Source organism: Vipera berus (genome assembly GCF_964194415.1).
Source record: "Vipera berus genome assembly, chromosome: 2".
In the NCBI taxonomy this organism is placed as follows: Eukaryota; Metazoa; Chordata; class Lepidosauria; order Squamata; family Viperidae; genus Vipera; species Vipera berus.
In genome coordinates, this window is record NC_138203.1 from 138,291,283 (window position 1) to 138,307,072 (window position 15,790).

The 15,790-nt window shown below is 41.8% G+C and overlaps 1 protein-coding gene across 1 annotated transcript in view; it reads right to left on the reverse strand.

Moving 5' to 3' along the window:
- ATF7 (activating transcription factor 7) overlaps nt 1–15,790 on the reverse strand; it is a 140,357-nt gene that overhangs the window by 10,887 nt on the left and 113,680 nt on the right. The gene's annotated exons all lie outside the window — the stretch shown is intronic.

The following is a 15,790-nucleotide window of genomic DNA, read 5'->3' on the forward strand; positions in this document are numbered from 1 at the left end:
AGCAACAACAAAGCTAGTGGAGGTGACAGTATTCCAGCTGAGCTATTCAAAATCTTAAAAGATGATGCAGTAAAAGTGCTACACTCAATTTGCCAGGAAATTTGGAAAACTCAATAGTGACCACAGGATTGGAAAAGATCAGTTTACATTCCAATTCCAAAGAAAGGCAGTGCCAAAGAATGTTCAAACTATCGCACCATTGCACTCATTTCACATGCTAGTAAAGTTATGCTTAAAATCCTACAAGCTAGACTCCAGCAGTATGTGGATCGAGAACTACCAGAATTACAGGTAGGATTTCGAAGAGGCAGAGGAACCAGAGATCAATTTGCTAACATACGCTGGATCATGAAGAAAGCTAGGGAGTTCCAGAAAAACATTTACTTCTGCTTCATCGACTATGCTAAAGCCTTTGATTGTGTGGATCACAACAAACTGTGGCAAGTTCTTAAAGAGATGGGAGTACCAGACCATCTCATTTGTCTCTTGAGAAACCTATATGCGGGTCAAGAAGCAACAGTGAGAACTGGACATGGAACCACTGATTGGTTCAAAATTGGGAAAGGAGTCCAGCAAGGCTGTATACTGTCGCCCTGCCTATTTAACTTATATGCAGAACACATCATGAGAAAGGCAGGCCTAGATGAATCGAAAGGTGGAATTAAGATTGCTGGGAGAAATATCAACAACCTAAGATATGCAGATGATACCACTCTAATGGCAGAAAGTGAAGAAGAACTAAAGAGCCTCTTGTTGCGGGTGAAGAAGGAGAGTGCAAAAGTTGGCTTGAAACTTAACATTAAGAAAACCAAGATCATGGCATCTGGCCCTCTCAATTCCTGGCAAATAGATGGGGAAGAAATGGAGGTAGTGACAGATTTTGTTTTCCTGGGCTCCAAGATCACCTCAGATGGGGACTGCAGCCAAGAAATTAAAAGACGCTTGCTCCTGGAAAGCCATGGTAAATCTAGACAACACACTAAAAAGCAGAAACACCACCCTGCCAACAAAAGTGCGTATAGTCAAGGCTATGGTCTTCCCAGTTGCAATGTATGGCTGTGAAAGTTGGACCAGAAGAAAGGCTGAGTGCCAAAGAATTGAGGCCTTTGAACTATGGTGCTGGAGAAGACTCTTACGAGTCCCTTGGACTGCAAGGCGTTCAAACTGGTTAGTCATAGAGGAGATCAACTCTGACTGCTCTTTAGAAGGCCAGATTCTGAAGCTAAAACTCAAATACTTTGGCCACCTAATGAGAAAGAAGGACTCACTGGAGAAGAGCCTAATGCTGGGAAAGATCGAGGGCAATAGAAGAAGGGGATGACAGAGAATGAGGTGGCTGGATGGAGTCACTGAAGCAGTAGGCGTGAGCTTAAATGGACTCCAGAAGATGGTAGAGGACAGGAAGGCCTGGAGGAATGTTGTCCATGGGGTCATGATGGGTTGGACACGACTTTGCAGCTAACAACAATAACAATATGTTGATTAATTTATTGATTTCCTACCCAAAACCCATTAGACCCACTTCTAATCAGAGTAGGTAATCCTGTGATAAATATGCAATGGAGTGGCCTGCATTAAGGTCCCAGCCTGTATTTCCTTTTTTGAGGCCAATTTGATACCATCTTGTTAGGCCATAACAGCCAGTTAGATTCCTTAAGAGCCCATGAGGCCAACCTGTGATGGCAAAACCAGGAGCATCTGGTCATTGGCCTCTGAACTTGCCTAATACCCATGGACAGACTAATCCTTTGTCAGTTTGTTTAATTGGGATTCATTCAAAGAGTCCTGCCAAATTAACTGGCATAAGAATCCCAGCAAAGAATTATTTGTTATTGTTGGATTCTGGAAATTGGAGCACCTACCTGTATAAATGTGTAATAATTTACCTTTCATTTCTACTATTGCCAGAAAAACAGGCTGCTGTAAAGAATATTTCCAAATGATAGAGAAAAATATGGTACCACAGAATAGTGCTATAATATGAAAATTATAAGCCATAAGCCTTTTTAGTAAGTTTTTCTCGATTGTAATTGCCTGGATTTCTGCGCCAGAGAAAAATAAATCAGAGTCAGACCCAATAATTCTTCACTTCTATGCAGCCAATGTAATGTCTGGTTTAAAGGGTTGAACTTGGTTTGGGGAGCCCCCGTGTTAAGTCCACCCTCCCCCATATGTACTCACAGGATGATTTTGTAAAAATCCTTTCCTCCCCAATTTATCTTATTGCAGAAAAAAATGGAACTGTGCCATCGTGGGAGACTTGCACTCAGGAAGAAAAGACAAGGCATACATCAAAATCAATAAATAAATTTCCCCAGATTTCTTAGTTTGTGGAGATCTTGCAGACTTGTTTAAAGGGCATTTAATCATTTTTATTGATTTCCCTCCCCCTATGGAGACTAAAGCATCAAATGAAGAGCACATCCAGACATTTCCTCAGAGTATTTACTAAGGCCACATCATGATGATCTAAAAAAATTAATACTGAATCAACCCATCTGTAAAGTATGATTTATGCTTTGCTATGGCTGCCCATGCCAGAATTGTTCAGACAATTTTGTTTATAGCCCAGTTAGCAACATCACTGTTTTCTTTGTTTGTGGCAGGTGGGCAGAAGGAGTCAGCACTATGGGACTTCATTTTTACAGCAATGAGATGTCAGTTCAGATTCCTGCTCAGCTGTGCATCATGTTTTTAGGTCAAGTACTAATTTATTTATTCACATATCACATTTAGAAACTGCCCTTCTCCCTCACAGATCGACTCTGTCCAACTTACTCTCTCAGTTTTTGTTGCCATGCAGAGGTTGTCCCATTCGCAAAATGGCTGCTGTGGGAGCCAGGTCTAGTCACTTAGCATTCGTTTGCCAGGATAAAATTAGGAGAGTGCTTCTTCCCGTTCATTTTTAGGTCTCTTATTTCTGGGCAATTCTTTCCAATTTTCTGAAGAAAATGTACTTTCAAACAAAGCACTGCTGTACAACCATCTATGTTTGTTTGTTTGTTTTTTAAAAAAAATCTAGGAACGAGTATGAGAGTTGAAAATAAAAAGACTAAGCCACAGGCTGGTATTGTGCAGCATGCCAGCTTCTTATTTATCTTATAAAACCCAAACAGAGCAGAGAGTTTTGTGGGCTAGAGTGAATAATGAGGCAGTGTGGTCTAGTGGCTAAGACACCAGGCTAAAAAGCAGGACACCAGGTTGAGAAGTCTTCCACTCAGATGATCTGCCATATTGCTTTAGCAATAATAATAATAATAATAATAATAATAATAATAATAATAATAATAATAATAATAATAATAATAATAATAATGATGATGATGATGATGATGATGATGATGATGGAAGGGACTTTGGAGGTCATCTAGTCCAACCCCCTGCTCAGGCAGGAAACCCTATACCATTTCAGACAAATGGCTGTCCAGTCTCTTCTTAAAAACTTCCAGTGTTGGAGCATTCACTGCTTCTGGAGGGAGGTTGTTCCACTGATTAATTGTTCTCACTGTCAGGAAATTTCTCCTTAGTTCTAGGTTGCTTCTCTCCTTGATTAGTTTCCATCCGTTGCTTCTTGTCCTGCCTTTGGGCGCTTTGGAGAATAGCTTGGCTCCCTCTTCTTTGTGGCAGCCCCTGAGATATTGGAAGACTGCTATCATGTCCCCCCTTGTCCTTCTCTTCATTAGACATTCCCAATTCCAGCAACCGTTCCTTATATGTTTTAGCCTCCAGTCCCCTGGAGTTCATCTGGATGCCACAAGAACATTCTTGAAGTGAGAGAGCAGATGATGTCAACCAGACTAGTTGATTTCTTATTTCAGCTATCAATCAAAGAATCAACTATATTTCTGGCAGGAAAACCTGCAAATTCTTCCAACACTTTTTTGGGGTGGACCATGCTAATAGGTCCTAAGAGATCCTCTACCCCTCGGAGATGAGATTAACAACCTAATTCAGCTTAGGTCCTGCCGGGAGTAAGGCCTCTTCAGAGTCTTCTGGATGTTTCCAAGTGGCACAGCCAGATTTCTTCTTGCCAACTTTCCAGAAGTAGGTTTAAAACTTTCTCCTTCGTTGGTTAAAACCTTTCTCTGAAAACTTTTTATTATTGATGTGATTTTAAAATCAGCTTTTCCCAACATTTTCTTTTTTTGCTTTAATTTAGGTTTAGGATGTCTTGGAAGGGTTGCTAAGTGTGTTTGTACACCACTGTGAAATTTGTGTTGGTTATAGTTAGTAACTAACAACTGCTTAGTTATTAGCTAGCTATAGTTAGTGAACAGCAATATCTGGTTCAAATAAAAACAGAAGGTGCCCCAAAGCCACCCTTAGCTTCCCCGCCCCCGCTCTTGGTCCTGAAAGGGTTGGTGTGATGGCTCAGTGGTTAAGACGCTGGGCTTGGCCTGAGTTTGAGATCCCAGCTCCACGCAATGGGATGAGCTCCTGTCCTCACCCCAGCTCCTGCCAGCCTAGCAGTTCGCAAGCATATAAATGCAAGTAGATAAATAGGCGCCACTTTGGCGGGAAGGTAACAGTGCTCTGTGACATTATTCTGCCCACATGTCTGCAGAAATGTCTTTGGACAGCACTGGCTCAATGGCCTTGAAATGGAGATGAGCACCCCCCCCCTGCGCCCCATAGTTGGCAATGACCAGCAGAGTAAAATCCGCAGGGGGACTCCTTGACCCTGAAAGCAGGTTCATATTAAGCAGACAATAAAGTGGTTTTGTAATGAAATACTTTTAAGCAGAAATATTCTACATGCAACACAAGCTTAGGTAGTAGCTGCCGCTTTTGAGGATCCGACTCAGAAGCATCTGCCTGGTTGAGAGCAGATGTTATTAATTGTTGTATCAGCTGTTATTATTTCAGGCTGTCAGTTCCTCTGACAGAGAGTACAAGAGAGACCTCTGCCTAGCCAGGGGGTAAAGGGCATTTCTTTTGCCTCACAAACTCCCATTTATTTGTGGGATTCTTGTGGATGCCATATCCTGGGTAAATGGCACAAGTGGGAAGTAAGCAAATGTAATGTGTTTTTCTTTCATCCAGCTTTAGCTATAATATGCCAAACGGAGCCTTTTCCTTGCCACCCCCACCCCAGCTAAGAGCAGTGGGCAGAAGACGAGGGAAACACAGGAATTCTCCATTTCAAGAATCTGATGTATAATGATTTGGTGCCCATAAATTCCAGAGCATTGGCCACAGAATTAAAAAATGGCTTTCAAAAATGTAAGGCTCTTGTTAGTGCAGAATTCTGGCTAGGCTGTTGTCTTCTACTCCACAGTGCAACACCTGCACAAGAGTCAGCAAAAGATGGATAGCGCTTAAGAGAAAAAAAAATATGCGGATATTTTCAGAGTTCACCACTCCTGACAAACGTCAGAGGAAGCCAAGGGCTTCCCAGAAACATACGTTTTAATGCCAGCAGTTTTCAAAATATTTTTGGCAGCAGCCTGATGGGTTTCCATTTATACAGAGGTCAGAAGAAGACAACAAAAGAAATAGTTCTAAGTAGAACTATGGTTGAAAACGGCTTCTCCAATAGAAGACCCACTCTTACAGGGGAAAAAAAAATCACACCATTAACTTCTTACTTTTAATTTGCATTCAAGGAGAAATAGTAGGCATTTGAGAAAAAATCATCAAGCAGAGGGCAGCAAGAGGAGGAAAATAAAAAGTAGATATATCCTGATATTTGGAGATAACAATTCATGAACCACCCAAGCAGGAAAAAAAAAAAGAGAGAGAATACAAACGAACTTATTTTTGTTAATATTTTAATGTTACATTTGCAGCATAAATAAAAAGGCACATTATATGTTTGGTAAGAACAGTGGCTGAAAGAACAAGTTGCTAAGTGGCAGGGTTTTGTGTATTTATTCATTTTTAAAGTTTTAAAAATAGAAGAATACAAAGATGAAACTCACCCAGGCCTGTGGTAGCCAACACAGGACCATGGGAAACACGGGACAGGTAAAATGCTAGCTTGTGAGGACCTGCTCACAGGAGCACTTCGGTGAATTTATTCGTTGGCTTACCAGTCAGAAAGATACATCACTCCATATTCCACAGCCCTCCCTCACGCCTATTAATTCTTTCAGGCAAGAAACCCTAAGAAAAATCTCCATTGGAGGAGAGAAGGGCTGGAACCTCAGATCTACCTATGTTTCAGGAAGTGACACATCCACAAGGCCACTGCAGAAGGAACGGCAGCCATGGAGGAGAAAAGAGCTGATATATATACCTATATAGTTCTATATATATATATATATATATATTTATAGATACGCATTTCATTTTATGAGATACTAAACCCTCTTTTGTGGTTAAGCATTCAGGGATCTCTCTCTCTCTCCCCCACCCTCAATTTATTGATCGTAAAAAAAAAGCTCTCCATATACTATTTCTACACTTGAAAAGATAGCAAAAACAAGGCAGGCAGCTATTATGGAAAGAAGGAAGGCATCCTAAGGAATCCTGCAAAACAGTCATTTTGCTACAAGGAGGGAAAAGTATAGACGGACTACAGATATGTAGGCAGGTGAGGTCCACGGGAGAGAAATCCAAGAGGTTGTGGAGATGTGAGAGGAAGCACACAGGGCAAATCAATGGCGATCAGACATGATATACATCACTTTGGATGATCTGACAACCTGGAACCTAACGGTAGATTTCTGGGGTGCTCACATTCACAAAAGCAAGGTCTATTATACAGGAAGAGAGCTTTCTTGGATAAATATAACATCTTCCCTCTCAATAGCATGAGAAAAGGTTGGGGACCTGGGAAAACTGGTTACGACCACGCTGCAAGTAAACACAACTATTCCCCCTCCCCTGTCTCCAAAAGATGAAAAGTGAGAAAAGTTACAACTGAATGCATTGGTGACAAGGATTTTGCTTTAAGGCAGGCTTATAACTGGGTAGGAGAATCATTAAATATATTTATTACAGTTGTTGCAACTGACATTCAGCTGCCGGGATTTAAGCACTGACTACAGAATTTAGCACAAGAGAAAGGAAGGAAAATGTCCGTTGCTGACTCAGATACTACTGCCCCGTAACTGCTACTCCACCTGTATCCCTTGCTAGGATGTGCACATTCTTTGCAAAATTGTTGTATCGCTCAACATACAGACTCAGAGAGAATGCTTCAAGTACTGATAGTATCCTGAGCCCGCCTATTGCACTGCCGTAGCCCCAACAATGTGCTCACTTGTTGAAAACAGGCCTTCTCTTTCAATTGATACTCCACATCCTCCAATGTGGACGCGGTGGCTCAGTGGGTTAGGACGCTGAGCTTGTCGATCAGAAGGTCGGCAGTTTGGTGGGTCGAATCCCGAGTGCCGCGTAACAGAGTGAGCGCCTGTTACTCGTCCCAGCTTCTGCCAACCTAGCAGTTCGAAAGCACGTAAAAATGCAAGTAGAAAAATAGGGACCACTACAGTGGGAAGGTAACAGCGTTCCGTGCGCCTTTGGCGTCTAGTCATGCCGGCCACATGACCACGGAGACGTCCTCGGACAAACGCTGGCTCTTCAGCTATGAAACGGAGATGAGCACCGGCCCCTAGAGTCGGAAACGACTAGCACGCATGTGCGGGGGAACCTTTACCTTTTTACCTATCCTCCAATACTGAGCATAGGATTATACCTTTCCTACAGCTTCAGTACAGGCTTCTTAAAGGGCTTTAGTGCATGCTAATTCTACTACAAAAATGTAAATGAACACACACACACACACACACACACCCCTAAACTTTCTTTTATGGGAATCATTATAAAGTAAAAATCATTAGCATAAGGTACTTGATTTCTCTCCTTGGCTTCCCTAGTCTTAGTACTGTAGAGCAGAGGTCCCCAACTTTTTGAGCACCAGGGACCGGTGCCATGGAGAAAGGTTTTTCCACGGACCAGAGGGGGTGTGTTTTTTGAATACTGCCTGCATCCTGAGGATGGAGCTTTGCTTGTTTGTGCGGTCCGCTTGCTGGCATGCTGCGGACTGGTGCTGGTCCGCGGACTGGGGGTTGGGGACCCCTGCTGTAGAGAACCTGGGACCTTTTGTCTTATTTCTGCCATAATACTACTTAATTTTTATACCTCATTTTCCGCTCAGCGTTTTCACAGTGGGACATCTCCAGCAGATGTAAATACAGAGAGATAATCTCTAATGGACAGGCAGTTCCTCAGTTAGATCCTAAAACTACATTAAAGATCAATAGCCATACCTTAAAATGTGCGCAGTAAGTCCCACTGGCAACCACTGCAAATCTTTCAGTGTAGGATCACGCCATCCCAGTAACTTAACAAATGTTCCTTGACTTAATTACTGCTCACAAATCCAGTGACACTTGAAGATTAAGGATCAGTCCCAAACAGCAGACTTTTTTCCAGAGGGCATTCAATCTTACTCAGAACGGACTCGATCTTAATTTCAAAGTTCATTTTTGCTACCGATTTAACACCATCTGTCTTTTGTCTGGATATAACCTCAACTAGCTGTAATGTCCCTCATCCGACTGAATTTAACTTGCACTCAAGGGTGCGTGCTGGTTTCTTCTTGGGGCTGGATAGTTAGGAGCAAAAGAACCACCACACACTTCTACTCTTAATCACTGGATGACATCTCCCTCTCCCCCCAGCAATTTTAGGTAAATGTTGGAAGAGCATAAGGGACAGAACAACTCTATGGGACGCCGTAGGCTAATGGCCATAGTATCTTGCTAGTTGTTTTCAGCACCACCTTGTGGAAGTTGCCCAACAGGAAAGATTGAAGCCATGGCAAAACAACTACGCCAACTTAGTTCAGAAGCAATCCACCCCAAGATCCAGACAAATTAGCTGAGACATACACCCCCTATTATCTAATTTCTAATCTTCCAAAGCAGACTCTGTACCCTATCTTGCCAGATTGAAATGGGTCTACAAAAGGAAACAGTTCTTCTGAGAGTAAGGTTTCTGTACCAGCTTTCATGTTCGGTCTTAGAACTGAAATATTTCAACCCATCTACTGGGCCTTGCATTATCATTAGGCCCAGAGGATTCCTCCTCCATTTTTTGATAGCTTTCTGTTAATACGTGTTTTTATACACTTGCAAAAAGAAATAAATCACAAAACCAATTACTTAACTGCAGGCTAATTTCAAACAGAACCTGTGGTGAAAACCTCCCTTCCTATCCAATATTGGAAATCTGTATTTATTATCATTACAGAATATAAAAAGTGTTCTGTGACATGCAACATCTTACATTTAAAGACATTTTGAAGCATCCAAGTCAAGTGACCACGATTTACAATGGTTTGTTTGGGTTTTTTTTTTGGCAGAAATCGGCTTTTACTTTTGGTTTCCAACAAAAATCAAACCATCGTGGACAATGACTGTGGCATCTGGTTAACAACCACTGCAAACAAATGTCGTAAAATTGGGTGAGTCAAGTAGATGCCTTGACTTACGACCATCATGATGCACGACAGAAATTCATGAGCAAAACACATTTAAGAAAAATGGGAAGCCATCAGCACTGGGGAGTATATGCAACCTGGGCCTATTATACACCCACCAGCTGTTTCCCAGATGCATGGAGAGGTTCCACTTTCGGAATTCCCCATAACCTTTCCTGACAATTCTGAGAACAGAATTCCTCACATCTGGAAAGCATGAAGGTTGGGGAGGTTTGCCTTAAATTTGGTGGATGTGGTGGAGACGTGTTAGAGCTGAAATGAGTAACAAAGCCAAACTCCGGTGGGGATGAGATAGCATACAGGGCGGAGGTACAAAAACTATCCATATGGTGTTGTAACAACAACTTGCACCTGAACATCGGCAAGACGAAAGAGATGGTGCTAGACTTCCGGAGGAAAAAGGAGGAACCTGCCCCACTTTACATCGGGGAGGACTGTGTGGAGAGAGTTTCCTCCTTTAAATTTCTGGGAGTCTACCTCTGTGAAGATCTTACCTGGAAAGTTAATACAACCCAGGTGGCCAGAAAGGCCCAACAGAGGCTTTACTTTCTCAGGGTCTTGCGGAAGAACAGGGTAGAACAACGGCTTATGACCCTCTTTTACCGGTCTACTATAGAGAGCATCCTCTCATATGGTATTGTGGTTTGGTATGCTGGTCTGACAGCCGCAGATAGGAAAGTGTTACAGAGGGTGGTGAGCACAGCACAAGACATTGTGGGCTGTCCCCTGACACCACTGGATGACATCGCCAGGGCTCGCTGCCATGGAAGAGTGAGGAAAATTCTCAGGGACGATTCACACCCTGGACGGTATCTCTTTACTCTCCTACCATCGGGTAGGAGATATAGGAGTATAGCCAGCCACACCAACAGGCTGAAAAACAGTTTTTATCCATGGGCTGTTAGGCTTTTGAACGGGAAATAATTTTTATAAACTTTATGCATAATTGACTTGCGAGGCCGGTGTGTTGTGCAATTAGTTCACATGGTGTAATAAGATGGAGGGTTTGTGTCACTGTAAGTTGGGGGGTGGGGGCACGAAGGGAGGCTCAGCCAATCTCAATGTATACATGGTTGTACTTTGACAATAAAGGTTCATTCATTCATTCATTCATTCATTCATTCATTCACCTTGGTCAAGAGTCACCAGAGAGAGAGAAAGAAGTGGAAATTCTCACTTTGTTCTGGCTTCCAAGGCCAAAACTCCTCAAAGAATTCTGTTTTTTACAATTCCATGTCTTAGCTCATTATCCATTTAAGCCATAGATTAAAAAAAGTCATATTCTGCCTTTATTTTTATAAATAATTCAAAGTAGAAAATATACGTAATACTTCTTCCTTCTTTTTCCCCCAGAAAAAAACCCTGTGAGGTGATTTGGGCTGAGTGAGAATGACTGATCTAAAGTCACCCAGCTGGCTTTCATACTTTTAAGCTGGACTAAAACTCATGAAGCCTTACCCACTAGACCAGGGGTAGGCAACCTTGGCTCTTTTATGACTCGTGGACTTCAAATCCCAGAATTCCTGAGCTACAGCTGCCCCAGGAATTCTGGGAGTTGAAGTCCACAAGTCATAAAAGAGCCAAGGTTGCCTACCCCTGCGCTAGAACAAAGGTAATTTGTTCTGTTTGGTCCATCACTGAGTGAACGCTGTCACTGTAGTTTATAAACTTAGTATATTGTGGTTTGTTCATGAAACTATGGCTTAAACAGATGCATGAATCCAACCAATGACTTGTTTAAAACAGGGAGAATGCAGCTTTGAAGACATGAAAATTTCTTCCTCTTTAGAATATAACATGAACATCATCTGGTGAGGAAAGAATAGCATTCCAAGTCACAATACATTATTTGCAACAAATAATCCTCTTAAGCACACACACACACACACACACACACACACACACACACACACACACCATATAGTGCTGAAAACAAAATGATTCTATAAAGGGAATATAGCTGCCAATCAATCAGCAAGCTAGATTATGCCAATAAGCAGAACTTAGAGGGGCTTTGCCCCATCCTCAGACCTGAGTTAGAATGGCAATCTACTACCTAGTGCCATGGTGGCGAACCTATGGCACGCGGGCCACAGGCGGCATGCAGAGTCCTCTCTGTGGGCACGTGCACTGTTCAGCTGGGTTTTATAAAACCTTTTTGCTTTAGGCCTCCACCGCTGTGTGCCAAAAAAAAAAAAAGATTCAATCAATCAATCAATTTCAACTTCTCGCGGGAAGAAAATATCTTGCAAAGTTGGAATTGATTGATTGAACTTTTTAGTCCCACCCAGTCTGCCATGACCACCGCAGCCACGCCCACCCAATGGGCCATGCCCACCCGGCACCCAACGATACATAAGTGAGTTTTGGGTTGCAGTTTGGGCACTTGGTCTCTAAAAGATTCGCCATCACTGACCTAGTGCAATACCATTTATTGGTATTTTTTGCCTTTGCGGAGACAAGGGCGGGCAATGGCCTGCACATGACCGCAGGCTGCCAGTTTGACCCCCTTGCACTAGAGCAACTTTAACAACTTTTAAGATATGTGGACTTCAATTCCCAGCATGCACCCATTTCAAAGTTGCCAAGATTGCGAGACATTGCTCTAAAGGAAAGAGATTTTGGCAGAGCGCCAAAATGGGTGGAAGTGTGGTAAAGCAGGAAGGCAGGGCAGAAAGAATGAGACTGTACAACAGGACCAGAGTAATCTGTGAATTCTACTTTTTAACCATTCCCCATAGAAAGTATGTTCAAGAAGCTTGTAAAAATTGCCTGAAGTCAGGAAATATACCCTTCACAATTAAAAGAATGGAAGACAAAAGCAGAACAGAAGCAGGTGACCATCCCTATCTAGCAATTTGGAACAGCACCATAAATGGGTGAGAAACCAATAAGCAAGCTGACCATGGAACACAAAAAAGAATCCTCTTCGGTAGACAACAACAAAAACCACAAGGGGAAGAAATACATGCGCACTTACAATAGCATGTGATTGCAGCTGTTGGTAATTTTTAAAAAATGTGCATTTAACACATACTTATCCTAAGGAAAAAAGTACTGGAAAGCATTAACGGTCAACACTCTATGTGGTAGTAACTACCACTGCTTTCTGTTCAAAGATTCCTTGACGTGCCAGTACTACAGGGCACGTCCATCATGAGTTCCAGAATCTCTCTTGTTTTTTATATGCAACTATTGTAGTTTCCGTTTCTGTTGGCACGGATAAAAGAACCTATTACAACTTCCCCATAAGTTGCAAACAAGCAATGGTTATACTCAATAGTAGGCTGCTTGGTGGAACACCAAGGATTACTGTATATGTCCATAGGTATTCTACGACAGCAGTTCCCAATCTTTCTGGCAGCTTTTCCAGGAGTAGGGAGAGCATAACGGACAGCAATAAGAGAAGTCTACTTTTGGCTGCAAGCATCTCCTACACAACCCCGACACTTATAAGGAAAGTATGGCTGCCATCATGTTCTTTGCACCAAATCCTTATGGATTTTGAGTTACCAGCTGAAGCACCACTGTCTAGGACTTGTGTGCTGAAATGCACACTGTTACACTGAAACAGACATAGGCCTGCTTAGCATAATATGTGAAAGAGTGTCCTACTATGAGTAAAACATCATTTCTCTTAGAGATGGGCAATCTAAACCAATAGAACTAGAATGGGATATTCCATTTTCCCCAAGGAGCTGGGATACACCGCCATATTTCTCTAAGCAGCAACTAGTGGTATCATATTTCTTTCTATTAGAGACATTTACCAGAATAAGGTTTTTTGTTTTTGTTTTTTACTATTATTATTGTAAGATTCAAAAGGAAAAAAACAAAAAAGGTAAGATAAATATCTGAGCATATCCAACAAAAGGGTGTTTCTTGATTCTACAAAACCTCAGTATCTCTTGGGAGTGATAGACGAAACTGTTCAGAGGTAAAGGCCCCATAGGTAAGAATTATTGTAGTTCCATGAAATCAGAAGAACATATGAAAAATCACTTCAACTTTGCTGTGAGCAGACAAAACGAAATGTTTAGAAAGCTGTTTGCAATTTGCTGGAGATGGGGGCAGGGAGTATGTAAAACAAATCTACTCATGATTTGATGGAACTTGCACAAGATCCTTGATACGAGTCTTTCCAGCCCAGGCACTGCAGTTTGTGAAAACTGCTATATAAGGAAGCTTATACAGCCAGCTTCCTTCTGAAGCTTATTTAAACGCTGGCATTTAATTACCAGAGACAGATTCACATGTTCTGGGAATGTACTACTTATGGAAGATGATGCTGTTTCTCCCTCTCACGGAAGCAGCTTTTTGCACATAAAACAGTAATACTGCAGTAGTACAGATGGCTATACTAAACTATATATATGGTTTCCCAGATTGCTTCCTTTGCTACAGGCACAGAATTTTGTGAAAGGTTTCAGTGACAGACACGTGGCCACTGGTCAATTGGCAGGTTGAAAGGGTACACAGAATAGTAATTCCTTACAAATAAGGGTGTAAGCCCAGAACACGCTTCCTCGGTACAATCGGAAAATAAGCTGAAATAAAATGAGACATTTCTTAGTTGAGGACACAGCAGAGTCCAATAGACAGGTGGTTTGTGGTTTCTAATTTTATTGAGCCCCTCTCCTCAACTATTTCTCCACCTCTAACAGCATGACACTCTAATCCATTTATTTATTTATTAAATTTATTCGCCACCCATCTTGTCATGGGGAGACCCTGGGTAGTTGATTGGCTTAATCTAACAGAAGAAAGAGTGGGAGTTTATCCAAAGGTGGAGCAGGAGTAAATTAAAATGTCCCCATATTATGTGCGCTTGTGTGTGCTACGTTCCCTTCTTATCCTGAAGTACTGCAGCAGGGAGGCAGGCTGCAGTCGTTTCCTTTTAGGGTAGGCTAACAGAATAAGTTGCTTTTTACGAAAGCTTTTTTTATACTATACTCCCTGATTTTGAACCACAGCCTGATGTCCCCCATAGGAAGCAGCTTGTGCACTCTACCAGACCCATCAAATCCACCCATAATTTAACCTGTATTTGGCAAGCCTCTGCCTATCGCTCACTGGCAAATCTTAGTATATTCATTCTCCCTTTCCAAGTTTCTTACCATTGGCCAAGAGCACAATTGACAGCTTCATTTGTTCTTTCTCATAACAAAACACTAGTTGTCAATGAGAATCTAGGCACCAGTTCAGACGGCAAATTCAATGCTATTGTGAGCCCCTATTTTTCAATGGAAAATATGAAAAACCAAAATTTTACAATCCTTTCTCTGGGCCTGCATTCCATTCATTCAACAGCAAGCAGAATTCTGATTTTTTTTTTAAATGAAAGAATGCAGCAGTTTTGTTTTGAAAGGTACAAAAAAATATAAATATAAAAAAAGAAAACTAAAATATCTTGTCACCTGTCCCACTTGCCGGCAAGTTCATTTCTTGTCCTATTAACCTGAGAAGATGCTGGCTACACCTACTGTGCATTGTTATTGAGCTGTCACTAAGGAAACAGATACCCTGTTGGGACAAGTTATATTTCAAAGCCTTTGCCAGCTTGCATTTTTAGCATATCAAGGAAGCAAGGAAAAGGGGGGGGGGAGGTGGAGAGGAAGACAAGTGACACTATGTCTGAAATGCTTGTTAAAAGGAAGTCTGCAGACATTCAAAACACATTTTGCTTCTTTTAAACAAAGGAGAAAGGAAAAGGAACCCAGGAGAAATTAAAATTAAAAACCACGTCACAGAAGAACAGAACAAGAAGCAACAGCATCATATTCGGGCAAGGAAACAGAGAGCGTGCAGCATTAAAGTCCTGAGAAGCTGGATTGATCGTGACAATAGCAACAGCGATAATGGAAAACCTGCATTAAGTTTAGCATGCCACATATACATTTACACATATATACATAGACATGCACATTTGTGTGTGTATCATATGTGTGCTTTCTAGTGGGTGGAAACTGAGGAATAATAAAAATCTTTATGTACAGACTGGCAGCACGGAGTACATAGCCCCTTAGAGGACAATGCTTTTATTTAAAAAAAACCCCACATAATTAGGAAGACAAAATAGTGGAAGAGTTGACAAGTTGGAAGCTCATGATAGCTACTCTCTAACTACCCTATGGCACCTTTTCCTCTGGTTGTGATTCAAGCTAAAACTGGCTAACTAGCAAGAGGTCAAGGTCAGTCCAAGATACACACCATGCACACACACTTTGACAAGAAGCAGAAGAAAAGGGGAGAGATGGCTTGCTATTCTTCTCTTTCGAAAGTTTTCAGTCTACCCTACGATAGAAATGTGCAAGAAACTCTGTATTTATTTTGGAAGAG